The sequence below is a fragment of the Aythya marila genome (genome assembly GCF_965140915.1).
Source record: "Aythya marila genome assembly, chromosome: 10".
Classification (NCBI taxonomy): Eukaryota; Metazoa; Chordata; class Aves; order Anseriformes; family Anatidae; genus Aythya; species Aythya marila.
The window spans coordinates 17396993-17413422 of NC_139051.1; positions in this window are offsets into that span (position 1 = coordinate 17396993).

Consider the following 16430-nt stretch of genomic DNA (forward strand, 5'->3'; position numbering starts at 1 on the left):
GTAACACAGAAAATATAAAGTAATATGGAAATTCAGTGTGCTATATGGAGACATTTGGAGACTGGAGACATTTGTAGGTGATTTTATTTGTTTTTTCTTAATCTTTCTGGCTATCCTATATTCACATAAGCATGCTACTGGAAACTTAAGGGAGTCTAAATGTGTAGGAGGGCAGGAACTGAACTGCACTTGCCTCAGCATTTATCATGGCACCAGCTCTGTCTGTGAGCGAGGGGCAGACTTACACATCAGTAACCAGGTAGCACAAATACTGTGTACCTATTCCTCCTCCAGCACATGGCACAATTCTACACATTGTAAAAGTCTTGCAATTTTCTGATCTTGTACGTTGTTTAGAAAAGTTAAATCATCATATTAACTAAGTAGTCAAATACAACTGAAACACTTTATTCTTTGGGGGAACAGGTGTAATTCCATTGACCTCATGAAAGTATTGTTTAATTTACTCTCATGTTCAGAAGCACTCCGGTTCTGTTAAATAAAATGAGTATGTTGTGATGGCAAGCATTGGGAATACCCTGAGCACATCTGTAGGCTCTCTTACCTTGCCTGAATGCCAGAGGGCAGGAAAAAGGCTTTTAGAAATCACTGACTAAAAAGCAACTGCAATGCATTAGGAACCTCAACAGCATGCAGTTCCTGCTGCCTATATAAAAGTGTGTGTATGTGGATGTATATGTACAGACTGTCTTAGGAGATGTTTCTCTCATGGATACTTTTCCTGTGCTGTGGATAGTATGGCAAGGCACACAGGCCAAGCAGATGTTTTGTTCATTTCTTTATATTTCAATGTCTAAGGATTGCTGGAATTTTTGTTTGTTTGTTTGTTTGTTTGTCTGAAAAGGCATAGATCTCAGCAAGAATTTCTTTTGCAAAAATTGGAGATTTACTTTTTTTACTCCTATGTTTATGAAATTAAATGTCCCTGGAAAGCAAGCAGATGCTTGTTTGCCAGAATACTGTTTTAAATGGAAATATTTCAACAAATCAAAGCTAACAGTCAACCATGAAAGCAAATGACTGAATGTGGATCCCAAAAGCGTAGCTAAAACACTTTTTCTCTCTGAGTTGCTACATGGATGTTGTAAAGGACAAATGTCTGCTTGGTTTGGGAGCTTTAAGTCCAAGCACATGTGGGGCTGCCTTGTTCACTAAATGCAGCAATCTTCACTTTATGTAAGTGTTAAAGCAGGTGCTGAGTTTTTTAAATTATTATTTTAAATTGCATTTACCTAAGGTATGCACCCTTAAACAAGGAGGTTTTGGGCAGGAGGGAGGCACAACTTCTGTAGGGAAAAGAACAAGGGGGAGCTTTAGCAAAACTCTCCCTGTCCCTTGCAACTTCTCCCACATCTCTGTGTCTTTCTGGACCCTGCAGTAACTGATGTCTGCTTTAAAGCAAGCAAGAATGAAATAAAAAGGGAGCTTTGTTTCTGTCAACCTTTAATTGCATACAGCTTCTGAGAAAATTGGACTCTTGAGTCTCTTGTTCATACCTTGGCAGTATCACACAGTGAGAAACTGTAAGTAGTATTCTCTCCCCTGGTCCCCTGACACTAATTTATTATGTCTTGGTGGCAGATTTTACTCTTGGTCTTTCACTGTGATCAGTGTAGGTATAATGTTTTGCGGACAGTGAATACCATACTTCTCTGGAGCAATCAGCATTGTTTAACACGCTTGTGCTTTCAAATATAAATAACCCCCTCCCTCCAATTAATCACAAAACAAGAAAGAAGTGATGCATAGATGTAATTAAAACCAATTTCTTAGTGGACGCATACAAAATACATTCACCGAATATTCCTTGGTTACTGGGTCTCTCTCTCTCTCTCTCTCTTTTTTTTTTTTTTTTTTTCTTAAAATAGACCTACATTCTAGCATAAACTTTAGCCTTTCTACATGCAAAACAGGAATTCTTATATTTTTGCTTGTACATCACTTTTTAATCTTTGAGATGTTAAAATAAAGCTAGATTTATTTATAGTAATATTTAATCTTGCTACATATAGAATCAATTCATCGAAAACAAAATCAGATCTCAATTTCTTTTACAATCTTATGAAAATACTTGAGACGTGCCCAACTATCTGGCCTGCTAAGTCAAATCCTACATATTCAAGGATCTGCATTGGCCAGTAAAGTATCAAGACATGTCTACTGACAGAAACAAATATATGTATATGTATATTTTATTTAGCTCACAGGAAAGTAAAACATGGATCTGCTTTTCTCATTGAAGGCCCAGGAACCTGAAGCTGTCTGGGGAAACATGAAGGCCCTATTTATGGCAACATAGGTAGAGGACCGGTTCTTTTGATACTTTGGTGAAACCACCATAGAGTTCCTCCTTTTATCACTTTTTCGGAAAAGCATTGCTGTTAGTGGATAGAGTGGCAATTCTGAAAGAAGTGCTATGATTGAGATGCTGTGTACACAGCTCACTTTGTTTGATCTTTTGGAACAAGAAATGTCCCCAGTGATTCTCAGGAAAGACTTTTTATGCAACACTAATGCAGTCTACATGCTTTTTCAGTGTGTTCCTGCACTGCCTCTGATAGCATCATTCTCATCCAGTTCCAACCTAATAATAATTAAAAAGAAATAAATCAGAGGAAATTATTTTTTGCAGTCTTGATAGTAATATATACTGTCAAAGTTGCAATTTGATCTCTGGGTTCTGTGCACTAATTTTTGTTATTGTTGTTTGATCATGTTAGTGCCATTTAATTAAGTAATGCCAGAAACAAACAATTTATTTTTACACATGTAGAAGAAAGCCAGCAAATATTCCAGATTTGGGACTGCTTGTGTATTTTATAAAACTTTTAATAATACTGTTTTATAAAAGTATATTGTACCTGATTTAAATCTTCATAACATGATTAGCGATTGCTGAGTTGAGGAAACATTAGAATATCTCATACTGCCATTTGTGCTTTGGAAACGTGTAGCCAAAATGTACAATATTTTTACACTTATTTCAAGATTGTTCATTGATTTACAGCAAGAATTAGGTAAGAATTAAGAATTAATTTGTTGGAATGTCATCACCTGTACTGGAATTTTTTCAGTATTGTCTGTATACTTGCCAATGTTCATGTAACAGTCTGTTTATAGAGATTAATTTGTCTTCATAGCAGTTGCTAATTAAGATTGTTACATCAAGAGATTTTTAGATAAGAGTACTGAAGCTCATTTTGAAGCAAAGCTCAAGTAGAAAAAAAAAAAAGAAGCTGACTGTAAGACCATAAGAACAGAATGTCAGCCTGAATTGTTTATTGCTTTAAATGAAGTTGTTGTCTCAAGTTTTCTAATTCAATTCTGTGTTCTCTTAATTTCTTCCTATAGTAGCAGAGTTTCATGTTTTAGAGAGATGTAATTTTACCTCATTTGTCTTGATGGCAGGGAAAGGACATGACCAGAGTTAGCACGCAGGTTTCCTCAGTTGCTATCACAAAAGTTTCAGTTTGTCACTAGAGTTTAATAGGTTGCTTTAAACAATCCTCAGGTAAGTGACTCTGGTGACTGTGGTATATAGCTGAGTTTCTGCCTTAAGAATGGGTTACTTTCATTATGCTTGCAATTAAAATTGATGGCACTTTATTGATTGATTGGCAGAGATAATTTCTATAGCCATAAAATATTTTAAATAGAGATGGGAAAAATGTAACACAAATAAACAGGATAGATATTACAGTGTTAGTTGATAACATTTCAGAACTCTATTTATTTGTGATAATAAGAAAAAATCAGAAAGATAAACTCTGAAAGGATAGAATTAATTTACTTGACATGGAGGAATACAGGGGCATACGAGAATTAAAACAATGCTTCCTGAATGATCAAATGAAATAAATGAAAATGAGCTTGCAACTGTTTCCCGATATTAGAAACCTCTGTTTACCTGAAGACAATTTCCATGACCTTTTTTTTTTTACAAAGATCACATAACAAAAGTGAATGTTAACTTACAGCATCTATCCTTAGTTGATTATGCCTCATTTCTTTCAGTGACTTTTTTGTTTGTTTGTTTGTTTGTTTCAGAGTAGGATATATCCATCAGAAATAGGACTGTTTTGTTGTCTTGTACCTGTTGTGGAAGATGGTGAATGGAATGGCTGAAGTGATGGGGCAAAGAGAAGGCCCCATTTTCTTATGACCTGCTGGGAAGTTTATTGCAGAGCTGTTTTTTCCTCCTTTTCAACCACTTTGAGATTGTGTTTGCCTACGATGTGTACAATATCCACAGCTTAAAATTAAATGGATGAGGTTTCAAGACTGCCTCTGACACAAACATTTTCAGCAGGAATTCTTTTCATTGTGTTCATTTTTAACTGCTGTGCAATGCAAATTATGCCTCTTACCTATCTCATTATCTTGTAAATAATGCATAGACTTAATTACATGCCTATACAAACCCATCGTTTTCTAAAAGGTTTTCCCATATAAGAACTGATACAAAATTCTGCAAGAACTGAAAACGAGACAGAAAGTAGATTTTCCAGGATTTTTACTGTGTAGCTCTTTCAGCCTTTCAGAGAATAAACAGACTAGGTGATGACCACACAGCTAAAAATTCAGCTGAGAGAGAAAGTACCGTTCTCCTATTGCCTCACTGGAGCAGGCGTACTTTGAGCATGTTGCAGCTTTTAGCAGTGTTGCTGGGATGCTGTTCCTTTATTTCAGCTAGTGACTCATACTGCAGTGCAACCAGAGGCATCACATTCACATCACCTATCAGCTTATTATTCAGGGCAAAGTAATTGTTGATAGCACATTAAAATCTTCTGCTGAATACTTCATTTATGAAAGATTAGAATTTTCCTTTTAACCAAATCTCTTCAACATAAGCCAGCTTAATATTTCTATGATCTTCCCCCTCTCCCCCCCACCCCAGCTCTCTCACTAGTATGTTATTTCTAATAATACCTTTTTTGTTCTGTTTTTGTAACAGCTAACAGTGTGTGTTTGCAACCACAAATTTTATCTCAAGCCCTTCTACAAAGTCTGAAGATAAACACCTTTGAAATGTTGCATAACTTCTCAGTCTGAAGGCAGACTGAGACTTGCTAATGGGAGATATTGCTGGAAGAAGAAAAAGGTTTTCAGTGAGGGCTAGGAGGTTAAAAACAGAAGCTAAGATATTTGCACCAAGTGTAACAGGGAGTTTCATAGGAAAACCCAAAGTGCCATTTTTCCGTCTTGATTAGTATTTGTGTAAAAATCATTATTTATATTTAAATTGAAGTGTTTTTGTTGTTGTTGTTGTTGTTGTTTCTATTTTCCCTTGAAAACCAAGTTTCTGGGATCTTCTGGACTCCAAAAGTACTGAAATATAATTCTCTTACATGTATTTATTTATTTATTTATATTGGCTTATTTTAATTAATTTATTTATTTTTATTTTTAAGGGTTAGTGTAACTATACCAATAGGCTGATGATTTTTATTATGCTAGTATCTGTAGGCTATAAAGGGATTTCAAAACTAATCGTTTTCCTAAGTATTTTGCTTCCCTAAAGATAACCTGTAACAGGAGAGCAAGGCAAGCAAACAGAAGCAAGTAAGATACAGAGCAGACACAGCAGCAAATCTCATGATATGTTCACACAAATGGTAATGTCCAGCATGTTTATACATTTCAGAAATGTTCTCCTTTCAAATATTCATCAATATTCATCAGTACCCAATTAAGTTAAATCCATCTCTCAGGACATGCTACTGTTTTGCAGGTATTCCTTTTTAATAATATGCAGCTTAATTACAGTAAGATTATGCTGCAAAACTGAGGTATCTTTATTTTTTTCATTAACTGCCACTAAACCACTGTGACTGGCCTAATAAGATTCTGCCAGTCTGCATGTTTCTACCAAGCACATTTTATTTCATTATCTCTTAAATCCTCTTTAATTCTTATGGAACTATTGCCACAGGACCCGTTCATGCTTTCATTTTAATGAAGTAAATTGGAGCAGGTTTTAATGTCTGTCTTCCATAAATTAAGCTCTGTGGCTAGGGAGACATGTAAAGGCTTCAGTTTAAATTCAGTAAGCTAGCTTGTTTAACATGTCAGTAGCAGTGAAAAAAAAAATCAGGAAAAATCAGGAAAAACTTTTTCATGCTCTTTTTTGGACTTGGCCTCTTCATGCACAAGATGTGTAGGTGAGAAGCTTGATTTAACTGTGAATGAAGGACGAGAGGTTTTTCTGTAAATCGCCTTCCCACATTCATTAACTTTAAGAAACTAACTTGGAACAAGGCAAAATTATGATTTAAATGAAAGCTTCCATTAAATTGTATTGATGTTTCTGGCGTTTTAGGCTTGAGACATCTGTGAAAGCATTCTGAAGCAGAAGAAGAGTTTTCAGTTCTCCAAGAAAGGACAGAACAAGCAGAGAGAATGGAGTAGTAGGATTTGTGTATTCTTTGCAAGTGTTGAATGTTTTGTTTTTCCCCATCTTTCTCCTTCAACTTTATAATAGCCTTTTAATTCAGCAATGCATGACTTAGAGCAATTTTATTCTTTTAGCTTTTAATATGCTTATTTTATTAAAGCAGTTTAAGAGACAGTATTCTCCTACATTCTGTCTTGAATGAATTGTTTCCTCTACTTGACTTAGTTTAACTGCTGCCATTAAAAAAGCCTGCAGAAGTAAACTGGAAGTTAGATACAGTTCTTCAAGGAGGAGGTTGGGGGGTTGGGGGTTGGGGGTTGGGGGTTGGGGGATGGAGGGGGATGGACGACTGTCTTGGCTGTGTATTCATCAGCTCAGTTAATAAGAAGTTAATTTTTTTTCAGCATGAAGATTTGAGCTACAAATTTAGAAATTAAACCCAACTTTTTGAGTGCAAAGTGAAAAAGAGGTGGCAGGTGTTTATTTTAGGTTACAGACAATCACCAAGAAATGGTATCTTACTACTTAAGAACAAGAGTACTTCTGGAAAGGAGGGCACAATTTTGGCGGTGGTTGTTGTTAGGATTTGCATTTTTGAACAGAACTAAAATGACTGAAGTCATTCTCTTGCTTCCAAGTGTACAGCTCACACTTTAATGGTCACTTTATAATGACCATTAGTTCTGTTCAGAAATCTGTTCAGAAACTAGAGAAGTCTTTACTTCCTTTTTTTTTTTTTTTTTTTTTTTTTTACCCAAAGGTATCGGAGTGTAATCCAAAAATAGTAAGGATTAATATTCACATTTTATGTATGTAGATGCAAAGCCACATGACCACCAGGGAAGCAGTGACAGAGTGAGCAAGAGAGCCCAGCCCCTCTCTGATAACTCCATTACTCTGGATTTTCTTTGAGAGTGCCAGTAATATTACTTTTCTGTTTTTTCTGGTGATTGTCATCCTCCTTTTTCCCTCACCCCCCAAACAAAATGCAATAAATCTTTGCAAAGCTTTGATTCAAGCACAATTGGAAATATATTTGCTTATTTATTGAGCATGTGCAGTAGCATACCAATGTGGTGCTAACCCAGACCGATGCACACATGTGATGTCTGTCGGTATAACAGGCAGCAAAGAAAATAAAAAAAATAATAAATTTTCTATCTAGATACCTTTCTCCCCAAAGGCCCTACACAACCTGACCTTCTTAACACTTTTAGATAACTGCCTAAAATTTTTATTCTCTTCACTGGTGTTTATTGTGTAGCTCTGAAAACATAACCCCGAAAATGAAATTCAGGGAAATCCAGCTTTTAGTGGCATGAGTAAAGGAAAAACACTTCACTGTAGGATGACTCAGGACATGATCTGTTTCTCCTACCAATCTACCAGAGAAAAATTTGCTAAAATTCTGAAACTGTGAACATTGTTTAAGAGGCGCTTTTGTGAATTTGTCATCCATTTACTATAATAGAGAGCTACTTGACTGGGAGATATTGCAGGTGTTATGTATTATATTGCATTCAAAGCACTTCCTACATGTTGCAGCTGATACACAAAAAATCATTTCAGCCTTACAAATGATGCAGTACTACAGTAATGTGACCGTCTAAATGCATGTGAAAAGACAATAAATTGTCAGAGATCCAATTCTCTGCTACAAAATGTGAAGAAAGCATCAAAAAGCAGCTGCTAAAGACAACAAATACAGTTTAGTACCACTAGTGAGTGGTATTCCTGTAATAGCCACATATTTAAAATCTTAGACTGTATGCTGCAAGACACTGTCACTCAAAACAGGCAACTCAAGACCAAGTTCATTCTATTTTCATTTCAATTTTTTTCCCTCTAAGGACCAAAATCTGAGTTATTTTGTGAGCTGTCAGCCTCATTACTGGACAAAATACAAGGCTGTGCTGTTTCATTAATGAACTGAGGACTATGAAGAATATCCTAGTAAAGGATTCCTGGAGGTAGAGACATCAAATTTAATGGTTAATTTACTGTATAAACACGGCATTGACTGAAACCCTTACACTGTGCAGTAAACTGTTTAGCCTATTTTTGTGACTTAACCTTTACTGATTTGCATCTGTTAATCAGCTCTGCTTTTATGCAGTTTCTATTTATGTTTATAATGATATAACCGTATGTCCTTGGTACTAACGATGCAAGATCTTTGGATTCTGTTTTTAACCGTATCCCTTGATGACGATGTCTTCATCTCTTGGATAAGGCCAGCTAATTTATTTGCTTCCTACTAAGAGAGGTCTGACTGTTGCTGCAATACAGTGACTCAGCTAATCTAAATTGTTGTCTGTTCAGCCTGAGTTTGAATCTTTTCCCTGTATATGGAACCAAAATGTAAGACTTTCTGTGAAAATGCGCAGTTTCAAGAGAAAATTCATATTGATTACATATAAAAATAGGTAATTGATTTCAATTACGTTGTCAGAATCTGTGATAAAGCTAAATTTCTTGCAAAATGTAAGCATCTGACTTTTTCTGGTGCTTTCAATGCTTTATATTTAACATTAATATTTATGCCTGGATTTTGGTTTGTGAAAAAGAAGCTTACAGAAAGCATTATGAGTCCTTGGCAGAAAGTTAAAATTACTGTGCCAATAGGACAACTACTAGATACTAAATATTTTTTCTATAAATTAAACGGTACACATTGAAATTAGAACCTCCCTAGTAGCTGGCAAAAATGGTACTGTCTTGGAACTAATTATCATTTCCTACTGTAGAGGAGCCCACCCATGTTTGCACAGCAAGTTTGCTTGTATGCTACAGAGCAAAACAGCTGTTGTGGGTGGAGGCAGTTCCCATACTGTGATGTTCACTTGGAAAATGTCCTGCCAGCTGTCAAAATTACTTATTTACTTATTTATTGGGGGAGGGAAGTGAGTATAACTTGGGGTTTTCTCCTTGTCATAACAGATGGCACAGAAAGGGGTACACCCTTGGAGTGATGCCTACATTTCTAGATTTGAGCGAACAATGGTGAAGTAAGTCAAGCCAAATGTGTTTTGAAAAGGACCTAACATCTTGTTTTAAGGGGAAGGTTTCTCTAGGAATTCTTAATCTGAGCTCTAGCTTCCCACCTGTCACACTTTTCTTCCATGCTGTTTGGATTTTCACTCACAGGCTGAAGTAATATCCTGCTAAGGGTTGGAGGTTCTGTGTTTTTCATCCCAGACCATTGCTTATTGTTCAAATCAATGACAAAATGCTTATTGTTCAAATCTAAATGCAAGGCATTAAAGCCTTATCCAACCAAGCAAAGGTCAGTGGCTGATTCTGTAGCTTCATGTTATATAAGGTGTAGGGAGCTCTGTAATCTCTTATATTACTAAAAGAACACCCTCTAATATCATCCCTGTTAAGCAGAGAAATATTATGTAAGCACAAACAATATAACTCAGGTTTTGTAGTTTATACAGAAATAAAATTATTTTAGCATAGCGATTTAGTGAGGGATAGGAAAAGGGATTCTTACATAACTTCTCATTGTTAAGTCTTGTAGCATCTCTGAGTGTCAAACATCACAGATTACAGAACTGAAACAGAGGTGGAGATAAACGAGACAAAACTAATCTCTCAAATAACCCTGCAGTCGTTCTAAGAAATCAAATGCTTAAAGCACAATTACCTTTAGAGTGATTTAAAGCATACGATTAGTGTAATGCAACTGCATCACAGAATAGCTATTAAGAATCAAAACTTAGAAACTCTTCCTGATTTGTTAAGACATTCACATTCTGTTAGTGACCTAAATCTGTTGTTCTGCCTTCTGCCTTTCTCTCTTAGTTCTATTCATTGCAAAGAGCATACTGGAAAGTTTTCTTTCACTGTTTCACTTGTTTGTGGTCTCTGGAAAGAGTATAGCTCTTAATGAAACATCTGCATTTAAAAATTGATGTGGTAGTTTTAAAAGCATTTATAGTGCATTTACAACCATTACCTCATACGTTTAATTCACAATGTGACATAAACCTTGTCACTGCGATGCACTACCCTTCTTGACAGTAATATATATATATATATTATATATAGGTAGGCAGGTTGGGACTCATATTTTGTGTAGCTGTTTTCAGATATTCTTAATTATGGATATCATAAAGGTTTATTTTTAGAAAGTATTCAGACATCCATTTGAAGTCCAATTGATTCTTGGTGGGTTGTGCCTCCAAGACCAGAGTAGAACATATGTTTAAGATTGGTAATAGGTTCAGCAAATAGGACCAGAACACAGGTCTTTTTCAACTGTCTTGGGAAATTACGGACCTCTGTAATCATCTGTGGGTTTTCAGCAGTGGACAACTAAAGCAGCTGCATTTCTTTAAATGGTCAAATTATGTATAGTGATGTATACCATGAGAATATTTCAGGGCATAAATGATCATTATGTAAATGATGAAAGAGTGTTTCCTTCAATACATCAGGGTTTTGCAGTATTGAATTTCCCTAGTTAGTCCTAAAATTACTCTGGTTAAATGTAAAATCAAAATTAGCTGATAACAGCAAAAGCATTGGACCACTGTTTATTGTACACTATATTGGGTGGATATAATCAAGAATTTAGCACAAAGTTATCTGCAGACACAGAGTCAATTTCAGTGCAAGAGATGTATCCTTGTTCACTCAGCCTTCTTCTGTGGTTATGTTTAGGCTTTTAAATCTGCTGTAAAGGAGAACTGAAGTTTTATATATTTCTATGAAGAGAAGAGGATCCTTTTTTCGTTATTCATTGTACAATAATTTGTCCAAGTCATACAATTTTAAAAAGCAACAAGGCAAACTGTTTCACAGTCCAATACGTTATAGTAAACAGTTATTCTTTGGATTCTTCAGGTCACTTGCTCTCTTTAGTTATTACTAGGTTAAAAGCTCTAAGGTTGACTATTCATTACACAATAAGTGGATGATATTAAATTCAGTACAAACAACAAAATGGAAGTAACTTTCTCAGGAACATCATTAACAGAGACATGACAAAACTTATTGTTGAAGATAAAACTACAAAGACTGAAATACAAATGTTTGTCTTCCTGTATTAGTCTTACCAAAACCCTTGAATTATCCTCTGAATACAGTTATCTACAGACTGTTTCTTTCTTTAAGGTTAGAATTAATAGGTTTGTATTTCCACACTTTTTCTATGAAGGGGAAAAAAAAACACAACTCTGATTCTGAGTAACTCTGAGTTAAAGCCCTATTTTTACCATGTATTGTCAGTAAATTATATTTTGTCCTTTTGTACTACACAGAAATTTACCCTTCATGTTTTAAAAAATAATTTTTAAAATAGGCAAGTGCAAGTTGATGACAAGTGAATAATAATATTATGAATATATGAATAAAGTTTTCTTTATAGAAGATAGAGAATTCATATTCCTCAATTTCATAATTAAAAAGTTTTTAATGACAGTGATAAAACTTCATAGGAGAAATGAGTCTGAAAACATCCTGAAGTTGCTTGTAGTAATTTAAATTTGCTTATAGATAGTACAGTGTGAATGCAGCCCATTGTGATAATTCCTTCTAATCCACATGTAATAGAATTTCATCAAATAACTTTCTCGTCGACACCATAAATTCTGTTTTGAATTTAAAATACCTTCTTGGAAGATATTTTATTTTGATGTAAAAGCTTCTGCTGACAGAAAATCATCCATATCCATAGTTACTTTTTTCTGGTAGACCTTACTTCTGGACCACCTTTGACTACCTCTGAGTTAAAGGCATAACATGTTACTATACTACTACCAGATTTTTTTCTTCTATTATGGATTTTCTATACTGTGACTTGCACTTTTTTCACATGATACTATGACTGTTTAATTTCTTTTCTTTCACAAGAAACTGTAGCATTATAAACACTGTGAGAGGAAGCCCAATCTGAGAGAGTTAATAATGACATTTATCAAAAGTATTAATTTCTTTTGATGATGAAGATATAGTGAAAGGGGTGGCTATATGGAATATTTAGAGAAAATTTTGCTAAGTAGTGTTTGAAGAAGCATTTTTCCAAAGGCTGTTTTCCTATTAGATAGCTTTCTGCTTGGATTTTTAGTGTTCTTTTTATTTGCTAGTGCATGACTTGATGACTTGAGACCAAGAATGTTTACGTTCTGAAATATTTTTAAAGTGCTAGCTGAGCAGAAAAGGTGGCTGCATTCTTGATGAATAGGATGCTCTGGGCTTTCAGCAGGCTTCCACTCTGCCAAAGGAGGGTTGATTGGATTTTGCCAGCAAAATATAGCCAACTGATTTCTCATCACAAGTTCCATATAAAAGTGAAAAGTACTGAAGGGTTTGTGAACCTCTCTCTCTCTCTCTCTCACACACACACACACACACACACATATTATTTGACAGATGTTTCAGCCTTAGCTTTTAGGACATGGCTATCTGAAGGATGCTGGATGCATGCATTTGCATAGGACTGCATGATGAATTTTACATCTTCACTTGAACTTTATTAGAGAACTGAATTATATGGTCTTGTATTCAGTTTGTCAGGAAATGTTTGGGAAAGGCCAGTTGGAAGGCAGGGTTTAAGTAACTTGGTAACCTTGCCTGATTTTACTGCTTACTGGACTGAAGCATAGGGCTTTGATGTTGCAGTATAGAAAACTATACAGTGTAGTCAAACTTCTAAACTAATGAATGCTGCTTTTGAAATGGTTGAAGATGTGCTTGTTTGCAAATGGTTGCTTAACTGTTATTTTCTGCTAGTATAAAAGAGGTCTGTTAAGAGTATCTTTGAACTTTGTTGCATGAGCAACATAGTAGAGAAGATGAATTGCAAGCAAAACCAAAAGACAAATCAAGCTTTCTCAAGGACCTTGTTAAATTCATAGTCTAATCAAAGCATAGCACTCCTATGGAGTGAAACTACTTCAGGTTTTGGTACTAAGGAACTAGCTTCTGAGAAAACAAAAGGTATTAAATTTTAATGAGACCATAGAATAAACAGTGTACTATTGCCCTCAGCCAATCATGAACACTGTACATAGGATTAAAGTTGTAAAACAGAAATGACTGGCCAAAAAACATCTTAGATAACTGTCTTAAAAAGAAAAAAAAATATTTTTAGAAAAGGATATAAGATATATTGCAGGTTGTGTATTTCAGCCTGTATATCCCTTCCCTGTGTTTAGCTAATTATCTCGAAGAAAGCATTGGGAATATGTGTAATTATATCTAGACATCTGTAATATCATACATGTGTATGCATACATGTGTCTAAAAATATATGATTTCAATATAATATAACTCATCTTTCACCTATGAAGCTGTTCTTTTAATTCTTTATTTTAAAACAGACATGTTAATGTTTTACTTTATAGAATAGATCTGCATTCATTGACAATGGTGAGATGAAAGGTAATTTTTGAATGTCATGCATGTTGCATAATATTTGCTTTGAATTCATCTGAGAAAAAAAAAATCAATAACAAAACATAATTATATTGTTTAGCTTGCGTGTTGCCATCCTTTCAATTTTTGGCTCATCTTGCATTCTGCACGTTAATGGCTTATCAGGTTTTCACATACATGGTATTCAAAATGAATTTGTGGTGACTAAAGCAGCCAATTAGTTAAATGCACATTCATCTTAATCATTTTGTAAGTCATGTAAAAAGAAAAATACAGTTTTATTGTGAAGGCCAGGTTGGATGTAAGTGCGACATAGTTTCTGTTTGCTGTATTTCATCTAACATTGTGGTTTACAGTTTTTATTAATAGCCAGTCCTGTGTTTATTTTTCACTGTATCACTGTGTTTCAGTTGACCTCAAATTTACGTATTCAATCAAATAGAATATATGCACCAAGTAAGGGTAACAAATTTTCACACTAATTTTCATAACTCATAAATTTCATTTAAAAATATTTAAAAAAATAAATCCTTAAAACACAGGATACAGTGAGCAAAAATCAGGTAACCTATTTATTATTAGGAAATGAAAAGATATGACTTACTACTATTATAGATTCAGATTTTGAAATAAATCATGAGACAAACTATTTTAACAGATGTTATCTTCTGTAGTCAGTTATTTCTCTTATAGTTATTATCACTCATATAGACTGCAGCCTGCCTTTTTCTATTACAGGTTATTCTCGCATCAGAGTTTTTTGAGATCCCTCTTACATCTCAGCATTATTCATGAGACTACAAAGCTCTTGTCTGCCATGTGCATTCATTCATGTTCAAAGCTTGCTAAGGTAAAAATATGACTCTAATAAATCATGATTTATAAAACAAATAGTCATGGGTTTTCCTACATAGAATTTACTGCACTGCAGAGCACAGTGAGTGTATACTACAGTACATATATAGAGATACAGATGTATATTTTATATATATATATATATATATATATTTTTTTTTTTCCCCCCAGGAATGCTACTTGGTTTCATGTTCAAGAAAATACTACCGTAGGATCATTTGCTTTTTGTACTGACAAAGAGACAAAACGTACCCTGTGACATCAGGTCAGTTCAGTCATTGGAGCCCTTGGAGATTACAGCATCTTCTTCCATGCTCTTGGTGCCCTCCCTTTGGAGTTGCTATGAGTGGGGAACAACCTACTGTTTTGGGAGCACAGAGGCTGAGAGGTTCTTAACTGCTCTCTCAATTATTAATTGGCTCTCTTGCCAATGTAGAACTCTGTTTAAATTGGTGTGTTTATAAAATATGAGATTACTTTAGGCCAGGTAAATATTTACTAAGCTGACATAAATAAATAAATAAAAACACTGTATAATTTATCCTCTCTGCTACTGTTAATAAGTCAAAGCGTAAGAGCTGAGAAATGAAGATGAAGTTGATTTTGTGTCCTTTCTAAAGCAATAACTGAGAAAGTTACTCATGCTGTGCCTATTTTTGTCACATCTTCATATGGCTCAACTGTACTTCTGCCACCTTGGACAACAAAATACAAGGAAGATCAGAAATAGAAAACTGACATGTTTTTGCTTCAGGGGCCTCATAGCAGCAGGTGTTCTGGGAGAATTCAGTGAATCTGTTTAATGAAACTAAGTGAAATTCGGACTGCTGGATTAGGAGGTCAGACATGTCTGGTGAGCGAAGTTGCCATGATGCATTTGGAAAACTGGGTATATGTTTGATGGAAATAATACAGGTGTTAGAATATAAAAAAAAAAATAATGGTCCAGCTTCTTAACAAATGCATCACAGGTGAAAAAAATGTAATTTGAAATTTGAGCTTAAAATGAGTAATATTTCAAATTCGGCAAATCCATTCTCATACAAACAGTGCTCTCATACTAACAATCAGCATCGACTCAAGTGACTCAATTTGTGCTCATGAATAATACTGTATAACTATCCTGCTAGTTGGTACATGCTTTTAAGAGAGAAAAATATTTAAAGACAAATCGGTTATAAATAAAATATTGGAAAGGGTATAGAATAGCACTATCAACATTTTTTAACAACTCAGATATGTAACTAGACATTGGGATCCTGTATGTCACATTTTTGCACAGCATAACAACCTTGGCATACAGTGTATATCCACTTCAGCCCATATTTTCCGTTGTATTTTCTTTACATGCATGTTTGTATGTTGCAGCTGTCATATTTGTATGGAGGTGGGAAGAAAATTTTTGTTTTGTTGGCATGAGTTTAAGAGGGTTTCAAAAAGCTTCATAATCCTGATCTCTGTGAGGATTGGCAGGATATGCTACAGTCCAGAGGAATACATACCTTGGGTGCCTTATTTTCAACACAGTTTCTGTTTAACATTTATCATGAAAATGGGCCTGCTATGCCAGAGTTAGCTGCACTGGCAGCTACCAGCAATGTTCCTTTACCTCAGCTGTGGCTTGTTCCTGCTTTGGGCAGGTGAGGGGTTGGAAAATGTCACTTCCCTAATGCAAGTGGACCCATGCTGACAGTAGCCCTGATGCCCCCACTGGTACAGGCAGCCCTCATCTTTCCCTCTTTGTACGGGCTGAACTCTATCTGCACACCTG